The following is a 12437-nucleotide window of genomic DNA, read 5'->3' as shown; positions in this document are numbered from 1 at the left end:
CGGACTGAAGACCCCCCCATGCCGTTCCTCCTCTCTGTGTGCTCATTACCTTAATTGATGTTTAACCCGTGGACTGGCAGCTGATGATGGCTCAATTAAGAGCTTGCTGGAGGACAGGGACTAGTCCTGTGTAAGTAAGGCGGAGGACATGTTGGCAAATGGCTCCAAACAAGCTACGACAAGGAAACACTTTCACCATGCATGTACTGCTGGGAATGATTATTTTCATCATCAATTAATCTGCTGACTGTTTACTCAATAAATCAATTTAAAACATTGACTGTCTGGTCTATAAAATGTCACTATATAGTCATAAATGTCCAACACAGTCTCCAACGCTCCTGGTGATGTCTTCACACTGTTTAATTTTCTCCGTTTAAAATACAAAAAGACTCTTGAAAGCTATAACACGAGAAAATGGGCCGAGAGCTAACACAGACCTAACAGGATGGATGCTCAGATTCAGATTTATTCTTCGAGTGTTCCCAGCTGGTGTGAAAAAAAAAGCTGGTAAATTACAGCCGAGCGAAGCAGGTTTCATGCTTAGCCAGAAATACAGGAATCAAATGCTTCTCAGCTGTCCCTGATTTCCTCAACTGCCTGAAGATGCAGCCTGGTGAGATGACACTTTGTGGAAAGTCTGTAAAAGTGAAAACACTTTGTTGACAATGTTTCTTGGTTGAACATTAAATTTCCTTCCGATAATTATCAACATTTTCTCCTGTTTAACACTAAACTAAAAACATTTACACCCTTGCTCATTACTACGGTTGCAGCGGTGTACCAGTTCTAAGACATAACATAGCTTGCTTGTCTGCGATACTGAAAAAAATGCAACTGGATGGAGAATCTCAACTTTATTTTACTTATTTTCAAGAGGGAGAGTTTTTAAACATACTTTCATTTTTTTTTTAAGAAAGGGTTGCAGCGGTCAGTCTCAACTTTATTTTACTTTTTACACAAACTGTAATTTAATGGTTTCAAGTTTCAAATGTATTGATAAAACATTTGTTTAACTAAAAATAACCTTTTCATTACTTTAAGGATCATTTTGAGCTACAATAAGAATGTATGGTACGATAATAATAATTCTGTAGTACCGTGATACCGTGAAACCGCAATATTTTCTGAGATTGTTATCGTACCGTGAAAATTTCATACTTTAGCAAACCTACTTGCAACTTATGCTTGTTTTCATTGTTTTATTGAGTCTTTTAAATTACTGTTTTTTGTCTAAAGTGTCAGAAAAACAAAATCTACTGCATGATTATGACTTATTATAACTGTTAAATTTATACTCATGAAAATGCAAAAGCTAGAAGGCACCAGGCGGCAAACTCCCAGGCTGAAAAAGGAAGCTAATGTGGACGTCCCAAAAACTGCAGTTCCTCTAATGTCCACTTGAGGCTGCCTCAAAGAGTGAGTCAATCCCCACAGACCCCCACGTCAAAATGTCCGACTTTACAGCAGAAAGAAACCCGTTTACAGCCTGGTACAAAAAACTGTTTTAGTCTCTGTAGCTAATTTCAACATTCATGACGACTGTATGGGGGTGAATTCTTATATAACTCACCCGTTTATATTTTATTAAGGCTTAAAGTTATGCATTTTAATGGATGGAGAAAACGGGAGTCCGCAAACCAATGGGTGACATCACGGTAGCTACGTCCACTTTGTACACAGTCTATCGAAGATAGATTGTACTGTTATTTGATGAAAGCTTATTATCCATACTATCCATCATTTGAACTTAAAGATATTTCTTGAACTTGGTACAGCAATTTTGACGTTCAGTTATTTATAGCACCACAGTATCAGAGCACAGGGCGCACTCAGGGCAGTGACAGAGCAGCAGAACGTCAGGCAAACTCAAGTGAAACTAAACCCATTATTCTGATGGTCCAAAAGTTTGCATTTAATTGCATCAGCTGCTCCTCTCTGATCTGAGATCAGATCAATTATCTACCCCGCGAATTACAAACTGCTGCTAAGTAAAAAATAACTCATGGAGAGCTCCGCAAACACTGCTCAGTTGAGAGAGGGGACACAAAATCATACAAAGAGACACACATAAATATTAAACATATATTTAAATCTCTATTAAGTATAAACTATTAAGAGAAAAAGTTCATTCATTGCTGAAGCAGCATTTAGTACCAATCCACCCACGTTGCCATTAAAAAATATTTCACAACATTTTTGGAGAGCTGAACAGGAGCAACACAAAATTGTCAGTCATGTGACGTTTGTAGACGAGCTCGGCTTCGCTTTGCTGCTAATTTGGCATGTGAAATTGACAATTAATCAAATCCAAAACTGTAACACGCTGAACTTTTCCACTCCAGTTCAAGCCAAAGAAAACAAACAGCAGGTATGACAAGTAGCACCAAGAGAGGCAAATCTCGCCCGGTCTGGTTCCTCCACCCTGTGTGGTGCTTCTCTAGCTGCAAGCTCAGAAAGGAGGCCATTTTGAAATCACAGTAGGGGGAGAGTGGACTGTGAGGTGAGGCTTGCTGCTTCTACTTCCCACATTAAGTGGCTGATGGTCTCCTCTTTGTGCAAAAACACCTTTGGCTTTAAGTTCCATTAACGGAGAGGGAGAGAGGACATTTCTTTCCCTCTTTCAATGTGCTGGGGTAAAGCGCTGCCCTGCGATGATTGAATCATAGCCATAATAGCAGAAGGCAGAGGCCTGCTGCGCGGCTGAGTTCTTCCTGTTCTCCTCGCTCAGCGTGGGAACAGCCGTGGACAAAATCTGCCCTGGAATCAGCACACAAAAGAGGCCATGAAAGCAACCAGTCCAGAGCAGGTAGTAATTGCTCCTTTCTCCTGAAACGCACCGTCCGTTTGAAAAGGAGCACGACTTCTGGTGTGAGGCTTTTAGTTTGACAGCAGTGAAGGGGGCATGCTCGTCTAACCCGGCTTACAAGAAGGGTTCTTCTGCTGTCGTGGGATGAGAACGCGGGTCAGCTGCAGGCGAACACACGGAAAACACATGTCCGCTAAGGCTAATCTATTGTACATGGCTGAAGCTGAAAAGGTAAACTGTCAAATCAATGAGGTGGCAGGGGACTCGCCCTCCACATCACAGTGGCTACAGTAGAGCAGCTCACCTCTTTTCAGCATTTAAACTCACCAGCTCTCTGCCTTCCTTTCTAACCACTCTCCAACACACCTTTACCTTCCACACTGAGCTGATGTCACTGTCCGCTCTCAGCCTGGGCTTCAGCAGTGATTAAAGCCCATCAATACTCGGTCTGGCCAGCAAACAAATTGATAAGTGAAAATTAGACTCCAGTTAAAATTACAGTGCACGCCAAACAGTTCCAGTGCCTAAATCTCCGGGGTCTTGACTAATGGACAGCTCTGGAGAATCTGTCAGGAAATTAATGTGTCGCTGCTCACTTGCTCTTTAGTTTAATTCAAACCCTTTGTTTGGTCTTATTCTGCTCTCCACAGACCACCTCTGCTCCAGTGTCTCAACAGTAATATTTACGTGTGAAACATGATGAAACATTTTATTGTTTCATCTACAAATGTCAGAAAATACTGAAATAGATATTCATGAAGCAGGGATAGGCAACTTGTGGCTCCAGAGCCATATGTGGCTCTTTAATAGCTCTCCAGTGGCTCCCTGTGAATTTGATTTAATGAAATATGGAAATGTATCCATTTTTTATAATAAATTTTAATTTGTATCACTGTTGTAGGCCTAAAGAAAGTCTTAAATTATCTAACTGCAAAAATGTGTAGCGTATACATGGAGTTTTTAAAAAAGTTTTAACATTTCATCAACTAAAATGTGCATTATACCACAACGCCTGCCGCCTTTCCACTGAAATTTGACAAACCTCAATAGCGGTGGCTAGTCTTGAGTCTCCCTAGCTAGGCTAGCTATAGACTCCAAATCCAAACAACAAAATGTCTCAGAGGAAAATTGTATATTTAATATTGTGTGGACACATTTGTTTGTTTGTCTTTCAACCCCAACGCTGCATAGTTTAAGTAACAAGCTGCCCTTGTCCTACCAGCCATCTTGTTGTAAAACATGTAAATGAATGCTCATTTTGACCTATTGGTGATGGGGATTGGATTATTTAGACTTAATAGGCTCTTAAACTCTATTATGAGGGTCAAATATGTTTTGTAGCGCCACGCAGATTTAGCAAAGATTGCTGACGCCTGGACTAAAGGAATCATCTATTACCAACACCACTGTAGATTCATTTTTTGTTTATAAACAAATCAATTAATGGACGAGTCAAATTTGAAACTAGCGGCAAATCTATGAATATTTTATGAATATTTTTCTTTGTTTTATTAGTAAGCAAACCCATAAATAACTTAAAGATTAGAAAATAAGGTTTGATTGATTGACAACTTAATCCTTTAAATGCCAGACAGATTACATGTTCGCAAAATGAATCTTGAGCTTTTACATTTTACATGATCTTCCTCAGCAGATGAAGTTTTGTTGTTTTCTGAGAACCTCGACAAAGACTTCTCATCCATGTTGGCTTCGGTGCTTTGAGACCAACTCAAACCAGAACTACTAAAGTGCTCTGGAAAAAATGGGAAATTTAATATCTACCGTTTCATGACAATCAGGCAAAGTTCATCTGCTGAGGAAGGTCATGTGATGTGAACAAAAGCTCCAGAGCAGCTACTAATTGACGTTGTGGTGACGCAGTTGTGTCAACTGCTTTCTCCACTGTCAAGAATGATTTTTCAGTATTCCTTCCTGATTTAAAAACAGAGGGCTAACATGTCTGTTCAAAGATTTGTTAGAAATTGATCTTAATAAATTGGTTTCTTCCATCTATCCAAAAAGGAAACAGCTCTTAGGACCCAAGCCAACCAAAATAACAGTCAAATGTCAGTGAGAGATATATGACTGAACTGAAGCAGAAAATCTGTAAATCAGACCGAGAATAAATGACTGAAAATCAGAATTGTTGGCAATTAATCAAGCAAAATCGCCCAACACTTGTTGCTCCCAGCTTCAACAATGAGAGAATTTACAGCTTTTTCTATAATATATTATAGTAAATTCTACAAATTAAATGGACTATTATATTTGATGGGTTTTCCAGTGTTGGCAAGACAAAACAGGACACTTTAATGTGGCATATTTCACAATTTTACAATAGAAAAATTATTTATCAATTGAGTAAGAAAATAATCGTTAGTTGCAACCTGGACGCTGGCGCCAGTACAGATGTTAGTATATGCAGGCACACATGCTCAAAGACCTTAGACTGAACTTTTACATGCTGTAACACACAAGGAAGTGCACAAATGTGCACTTAGGCACACTCAGAGTCACTTCATCATGCCTCCCTTAGACACCAACGCTCTCTGTAATGTCTGCAGAGCACGACGGCTGACTGCCTGTGTTTGCAATTCAGCAGGAAGCTGCAGCAGGAGAGAATGATTGTACTTCCTCAAATTAACACAAGCAAGGAGGGAGAGGAGGGGGTCGGGGGTTTTTTCCCCCACTGTGTTTTGACTGTAGCCAACAGAGCACACGATGGAGCACATGGCTGAGCTTCAGTAAGGAAAACTCAAACCCCAGTCCTGTCTCCACACAAACACTGACGCTGTGAATTTGGATGGATGTTCAGGAGAATTAATTCCAAGATTATTTTCACTATAAAAACTGTCTCCTTAAGTTTTGTCCTGGCAGGGAGCTTTACTCTGTCGATGAGAGCGGCGCGCAGCTTCGTCTGCAGTCACGGTTCTCAGGGACACAAAAGCCCATTACTGGAGCTGAGCCCATAAGTTATCTGCAGCTTAAGCCCCTTTTCACAGAACAAGTCCAGTTACAATATTTTGTTCAATTTATGGATTGTGCTCCTGTGTGAGTACATGAGTGAAGGGGAGAGCCCTCCAGAGACTTCAGAGAGAGACTCTGCCGCACGAATGTAACATAAGGAGAGAGGTATCAGATCTTCAGCTTTAAGTGCGCCATCAGCATTTCTCCCATCCTGCTGAGATGCACGACAGTGGATGGAGATGATGATGATGGTGATACAGGGCGAGAATTGAGGCCTCAATACAAGAGAGTCACATGTGACAGTGGGAGGAGAGATAAGATAAGGTGATATGCTTGTGTGTGAGTAGGCAGAGCTCCAAATAGCTCCGACATCTTGACAATGTCAGAAACAACAGAGTGTTTACTTTTGTTTATCAGCCACAACTCTGGCTCGCTCACACCTCAGACAACACAAAGACAAAACTAGAATTGCCGCCCTGCAATTGTATGACTCCACGCACCAGTCAAGTTTCTCTGACAGTTTCCATCCATCGTCTGTGAAAACACGGATGCTTCACACACACAGAAGAACTCTACAATCAGCACAGTTTCAAGATTAGAGTCACCAATTCAGTATCTGACCAAATGTCTCTCCTTCTGTTCCTGAGATATGACGTTGACTAAAGGCCAGAAAAGTGTTTTATGCAGAACATTATGATGTCACCATGAAACTGACATTTGACCTTTTGAATAAAAAAACATCAACACTCCATTAGTTTATCCTATTAAACATTTGTTAAATTTTGTCATAATCAACATGAGAATTCTTAAGTTATAGCCAAAAACACATTTTGTGAGGTCACAGTGACCTTTGACCTTTGACCAACAAATTCCAATCAGTTTATTCTTCAATCCAGGTGGACATTTGTGTCAAATTTGAAGAAATTACCTTAAGATGTTTTGGAGATATCACAAGAATTAGATGGATGCAAGGTCACAGTGACCTTGACCTTTCACTACCAAAATCAAATCAGTTCACTGTTGAGGCCAGGTGAACGTTTGTGCCAAATTTGAAGAAATTACCTTAAGATGTTTTGGAGATATCACGTTCACAAGAATTAGATGGATGCAAGGTCACAGTGACCTTGACCTTTCACTACCAAAATCAAATCAGTTCACTGTTGAGGTCAGGTGAACGTTTGTGCCAAATTTGAAGAAATTACCTTAAGATGTTTTGGAGATACATTGTTCACAAGAATTAGATGGATGCAAGGTCACAGTGACCTTAACCTTTCACTACCAAAATCAAATCAGTTCACTGTTGAGGTCAGGTGAACGTTTGTGCCAAATTTGAAGAAATTACCTTAAGATGTTTTGGAGATACATCGTTCACAAGAATTAGATGGATGCAAGGTCACAGTGACTTTAACCTTTCACTACCAAAATCAAGTCAGTTCACTGTTGAGGTCAGGTGAACGTTTGTGCCAAATTTGAAGAAATTCCCTCAAGGGATTTGTGAAATATCGTGTTCACAAGAATAAGACAGACAAAATCACAGTGACCTTCACCTTTGACCTCCGACCACCATATTCTACACAGGTTATTCTTAATCCAAGTGGACGTTTGTGTCAAATTTGAAGAAATTACCTCAAGATATTGCGTTCATGAGAATGGGATGGACAGACAACCCAAAAACCCATACTACCTCGGACCACAGCTATCGCCGGTGCGGAGGCATAAAAAAGATGCTGACACAAACCTGTTTCCATGGTGACAGTATTCATTATGAAGCTGGAATTTAACCAGTACTGTTAGTTCAACTTTTTAGTGCTGGTCACTTCAAACAGCAGCAAACTTTCTAACAGGCATCAGTTTGAAGATTTGAGCTTTAAACCAAAGGAGAGCAGAGGGATGAGAGAAAGAAGAGATCTGACGTTGGCTAGTGTAGTTTTCTCTGAACCAGGTTCTGACCGTAGGAGACATTTTCACTTCAGACCTCTAATTTGTGACTTTCTGGGACGCATTCTCACTTCTTGATTTAGCCTGGTTTATCTTAAAACAGGAGTCTTGCAAATTCTTTAATTAATATTTACAGTCTTGGTATTTGCAGCTCTTTTATCCGACTGAACTGAGAGATACGGGAGGAATTCTGCAGGACACATTTTGGTTTATTTCACAGACTCAAACCTGCAGCTCCCGGCCAAAATATGAGCCTCTCCAGTTTATTGTCCATCCCTCCATTCAGTTTACATCTCTATATTACCTGTCTTATGTGGACAAACACTCGTCTGTAAGCCTGTGAGACGTCCTGTGTCCCACTGCCAAAGACTCGCCACTAATCTGCTCTCCTCTGACTGCTGGGACGCACACCAGCGCTGCTCAGCACCCTTATCTGGACTGTCTCCCTTGGGATCCTTTCTGGCAACCTGGACTCTACCTGCAGGCTTGCAGAAACACTCATCAGTCCATGTTGCAGCACATCCCTCTGCTGCACTAGATAATGATGTAATATATAACAGTTCCTTCTGCCTCCTGACATGAGACACTTCTCTCCAGAGACATATTCTCATTGTCTTGTTGCCCTCTAATCCCAGTCACCTGCCTCTGTGAGATCCTGCCAGACCAAGGCTGGATGTGGAAACACTGACAGAGAGGACATTTCTGGATCCCAAAAAAAAAATCTGAGAGCTAACCTGACGGGAGCTTTATCCGGGTTTATTGATGCCATCATTACACGGCTGCTTCCACGAGCAAAATGGTTTCCGGGTTTGAGGAGGAAATTAGAAGTTTGATGGCACTCTCTCCCGGGAGAAAAGCAATTACGCACAGCAATGAGAGCACAATTGTCGGAAATGGGCTCATGAAAGAGACATAAAATTATTCGTCAGACACAATTGCTTAAAGGATATGAGGAGAAGCATCCAATGTGGTTATTTTATAAAAGGGGGACGCAATTTCACCAATCACTTCAGTTTTCTTGAGGCGATGTTCTCTGTCTTTATCTGCCCACTTCTCTCTGCAATGTAAACCTGTCATTTACCGCGTAAACGAAATTGATGGCGCGATAAAAGTTGCCAATAAACTAGACGTGCTCTTCTCAGAGATGAAATCCATTTGCAGAAATGAAGAGAAATCGCGTCAGAAACCGGGCTGACACTTGTCGTAAATCGCTCCTGACAGCTCCTAATGGAGTGTTATTACTGTTGCGCACACACACCGGGCTGAGAGGTGTTATTTTCAGGAGGTGTGCGGGAGTGAAACGTGCAGGCACACAGTGACGGGGAAGCTTTAACTGCAATACTGAGGTTAACTTAGCAAAACTACATCAAGCACCGCGTGTCCTTGACACAAAACACACGGGGAGACTGAGGCTCCTCAGAGTTCCCACAGACCACAACACTGAGCCACTCAGCAACTCCGTGCCAAACATGCAAATACCTCCACAGCAGCAGCTCCGCGGCCGGACACACAGCTGTCAGAGCTGCCCGGACACAGGAAGAGGCACCGAAAACAAAATATGTAGCAAAATGCGGACACAAGCTGCTGAAGAGTGACTTACCCGAGCAGTGTATCCACATCTGTTTGATGAGACGGGGGGTTCAAACGTCACACTTTGTTGCATTCACGTACAAGGAAGGTTTCACCGGAGCCGAACAGTAACTCTCCGCCGAGCGCGGTGGGCTACCAATTTAAAAAATTCTTCCTACTTGATGTACAAGGTAACTATTTAGTTATGGCAAATGGTGCCTAATCTATCCTGAGTGGCATTGCTTTATGATTGACAGGAGCGCAGGCCAATGGGAGCGAGCCGTGCGCCACGCTCCGACCAATCACGTCGTCAGCGCGGAGTTGATGGAAGGTGAGCTGTGAAGTAGGAAGGGCTGATGGCGACATCATGTGTTAAGAGTTTATATCCCTCCGCTTGTCATGTTTTGAGAGCTCCACTCTCGTTGCTTTTTTAATATTAACAGCAAATCAGAGCTCATATTAATTTATTTTATTTTTCTAAGTCATATAACAGCCTGTCGCAAGTAATCAAACGATTTTGTCCGGTTAATATTTAAATAATAATGTCATAAAATGTAATACACAAATTATAAGTAAGTGAGTGTCATCATGTAGACCCCTGGCGAAATATTAAAGTTGTACATTCACCCTGCAGATTACAGAGCCTGCTAACGACTCGAGCTGCTATTCGGTGAGTTGCAAACATAAACACATCATATTTATCTTTATTAATAGCGGTTAAATTCTCTAAGTGCGTATTTAAACATTTGACAGTCCGAGCGGTGTCAGCTTTACTTTGACTGGATGTCAACTGAGCGGTGATGCGCGCCCTACTTTATGTGTTCACAGCGGAGGAACACGGTGTTTACAGTGAGAGGCAGAGTGACGTACAGTACAGTCAGTGTGGCGCGCGTGAGGCACGATAGCGGCACATGTATTGAAATTTACTTTGGCACGAGCGCGCCTGCGGAGAGTTTTGGGAAGGATGTCAGCCAGTGAAGATTTTATTTTATTCTATTTTTGCACTGTTGTCAGTTTCTACTGTATGTGCGTTGCGCTACGTCATGTTACGTCAGCAGATGGCTTGGTTGGGATATTTAAAGCAATACAGATTGTGCCAGAGATTTGTTTGGTTTTTTTTTTGGCTCAAATTTGAAAGTAGTGGAGGAGAAGTCAAAAGAGTCACTCCATCAATCCACCAAACAAATATTACCTCAATTACCTCATCTAAAAAAATAGATTAATAAAGAAAACAATCACTAATTAATATAAAAACAAAACTGAGGTAATAATCATGACAAGGCGAATATAAACAAAATGTATATAATTTTTAAATAAGCAATTAACATAGACGTTTATGGTTCAAAGCAGAGCCATGTGCTGCTAATTAATATGTAATTATTAAAATGAAAAACAAAAAGTGTGAGGATATTGCACTCAACTGGTTAGGGACTGTTCATTACTTATGAGGGGGGAGGGAGGGGTGCAAAAAAAGGGGGAGGCATGTCAAATAAATTTTTTTAAGCACTGGGGAGAGTTTTTTTATTTTGCTTTAGGGGAGGGGCATACAAGTTTAAATGGTTGTATTTTTTATTTATTTTACCCCAGATTTTTAAAGAAAACATGCCTTCCAAACCCACCTGCCTCAACTGAACAATTTATAAAAGCCAGAAACTGTAAAAACAGGAATTATTGTGGGACTTTCACATTTCCGACCGTCCTTGGACACATCATGTAGGAGCCATGAATGAATTTATTAAGGAATGAATCTTGTAAGATTAATAAATTTTGGGATGGTTTATATTTTGTACTGTTATATGTTTTTGATTAGTGTTTGGGGACATTATTCATTCATTCATCTTCTAACCGCTTCATCCTCTTGAGGGTCGCGGGGGGGCTGGAGCCTATCCCAGCTGACATCGGGCGAGAGGCAGGGTTCACCCTGGACAGGTCACCAGACTATCGCAGGGCTGACACATAGAGACAGACAACCATTCACGCTCACATTCACACCTACGGGCAATTTAGAGTCACCAATTAACCTAGTCCCCAATCTGCATGTCTTTGGACTGTGGGAGGAAGCCGGAGTGCCCGGAGAGAACCCACGCTGACACGGGGAGAACATGCAAACTCCGCACAGAAGGGCTCCCACGCCCGGGATCAAACCGGCAACCCTCTTGCTGTGAGGCGAGAGTGCTAACCACCACGCCACCGTGCCGCCCAGGGGACATTATTATTTATTATTTTTTGTTGTGAATGCAGTTATTGGGAGAGTTGGGTCACATGGATACATGCGGTGACACTCATAATCTAGAGGGTGAGTGGGTCGCCATATTTTTTTGTTGACAGCACTTGTCTTTGTTCACTGTGATCATCTTAATTATAAGTTTGTGCATATTCTAATAAGTTGATTCCTTTTCATTAATACATTTATTTGACATATTTTTTGGATCTCAGTGAATCTTTTGTTGGCATGTCAGACAAGGCAAGCAGGCCCAGCCTCTGCCTCTCAGCTACTTTTAGTTTGTTGCCTGCAGTAGCGACACATCGTGTTCAACAATCACTTCTGTCACAATAAAAACATGAACAGATGAGCTTGAAATAGTGATACGTCATCAAAATCACTTTATACTACATGTCTCATTTAAAGTCTTGCCAAAAATAAACTGTTTGCACAAACTAACTTTCAAACATTAAAGGGGAAGTTTTAAAAATTTAATAACTAATGTATGGTGGAGAGAGGGTTGTGCATATTCTACCAGTCACTCAGGGAGGCTCAAGGAAAAATGTTTGAAGCTTCGAGGAGGATCAAAATAATAATTAAAAAAGAAAAAAACAAAGTCACCCCCTCCTCTGACAAGTAAAGAACAGTCCCTTGTGTTGTTGAAACGTCACAATTCACACAGTTCACATTGAGTTAAACAGTTAGACTGGTCAACTTGAAGCGATGGAAGAAGTACTACTAAGCACTGGTTCTCAAATGGTGTGCTGCAGCAATATTCAGCTGCGCCTACACAAAAACTTCTGAATTAATTTTTAACTGACTGTATCAGTATGTTGTGAGCACCCATTTCCTAATAAAGAGGCAAACTCTAGCTAAAAAATGTAATTCGATTTAATTTAATTTTTAAAAAAAAACCTCTAGGGGAACCTATTTGTTGATGTTGATGTAATT

At 41.1% G+C, this 12437-nt stretch overlaps 1 protein-coding gene across 10 annotated transcripts in view; it reads right to left on the bottom strand.

The window, feature by feature from the left end:
- Positions 1-9511, bottom strand: part of mef2d (myocyte enhancer factor 2d) — a 143881-nt gene extending 134370 nt beyond the window's left edge. For all 10 annotated transcript variants that reach the window (XM_049582764.1, XM_049582770.1, XM_049582773.1 and 7 more), the window contains exon 1: positions 9315-9511. The gene's annotated coding sequence lies outside the window, so the exon portion shown is untranslated. The remainder of the gene's footprint in view (positions 1-9314) is intronic.
- Positions 9512-12437: the final 2926 nt, after the last annotated feature.

The sequence above is a fragment of the Epinephelus fuscoguttatus genome, linkage group LG8 (genome assembly GCF_011397635.1).
Source record: "Epinephelus fuscoguttatus linkage group LG8, E.fuscoguttatus.final_Chr_v1".
Taxonomy (NCBI): Eukaryota; Metazoa; Chordata; class Actinopteri; order Perciformes; family Serranidae; genus Epinephelus; species Epinephelus fuscoguttatus.
Note: the sequence above shows the minus strand (reverse complement) of the source record. Positions and strands in the feature narration are given on the sequence as shown.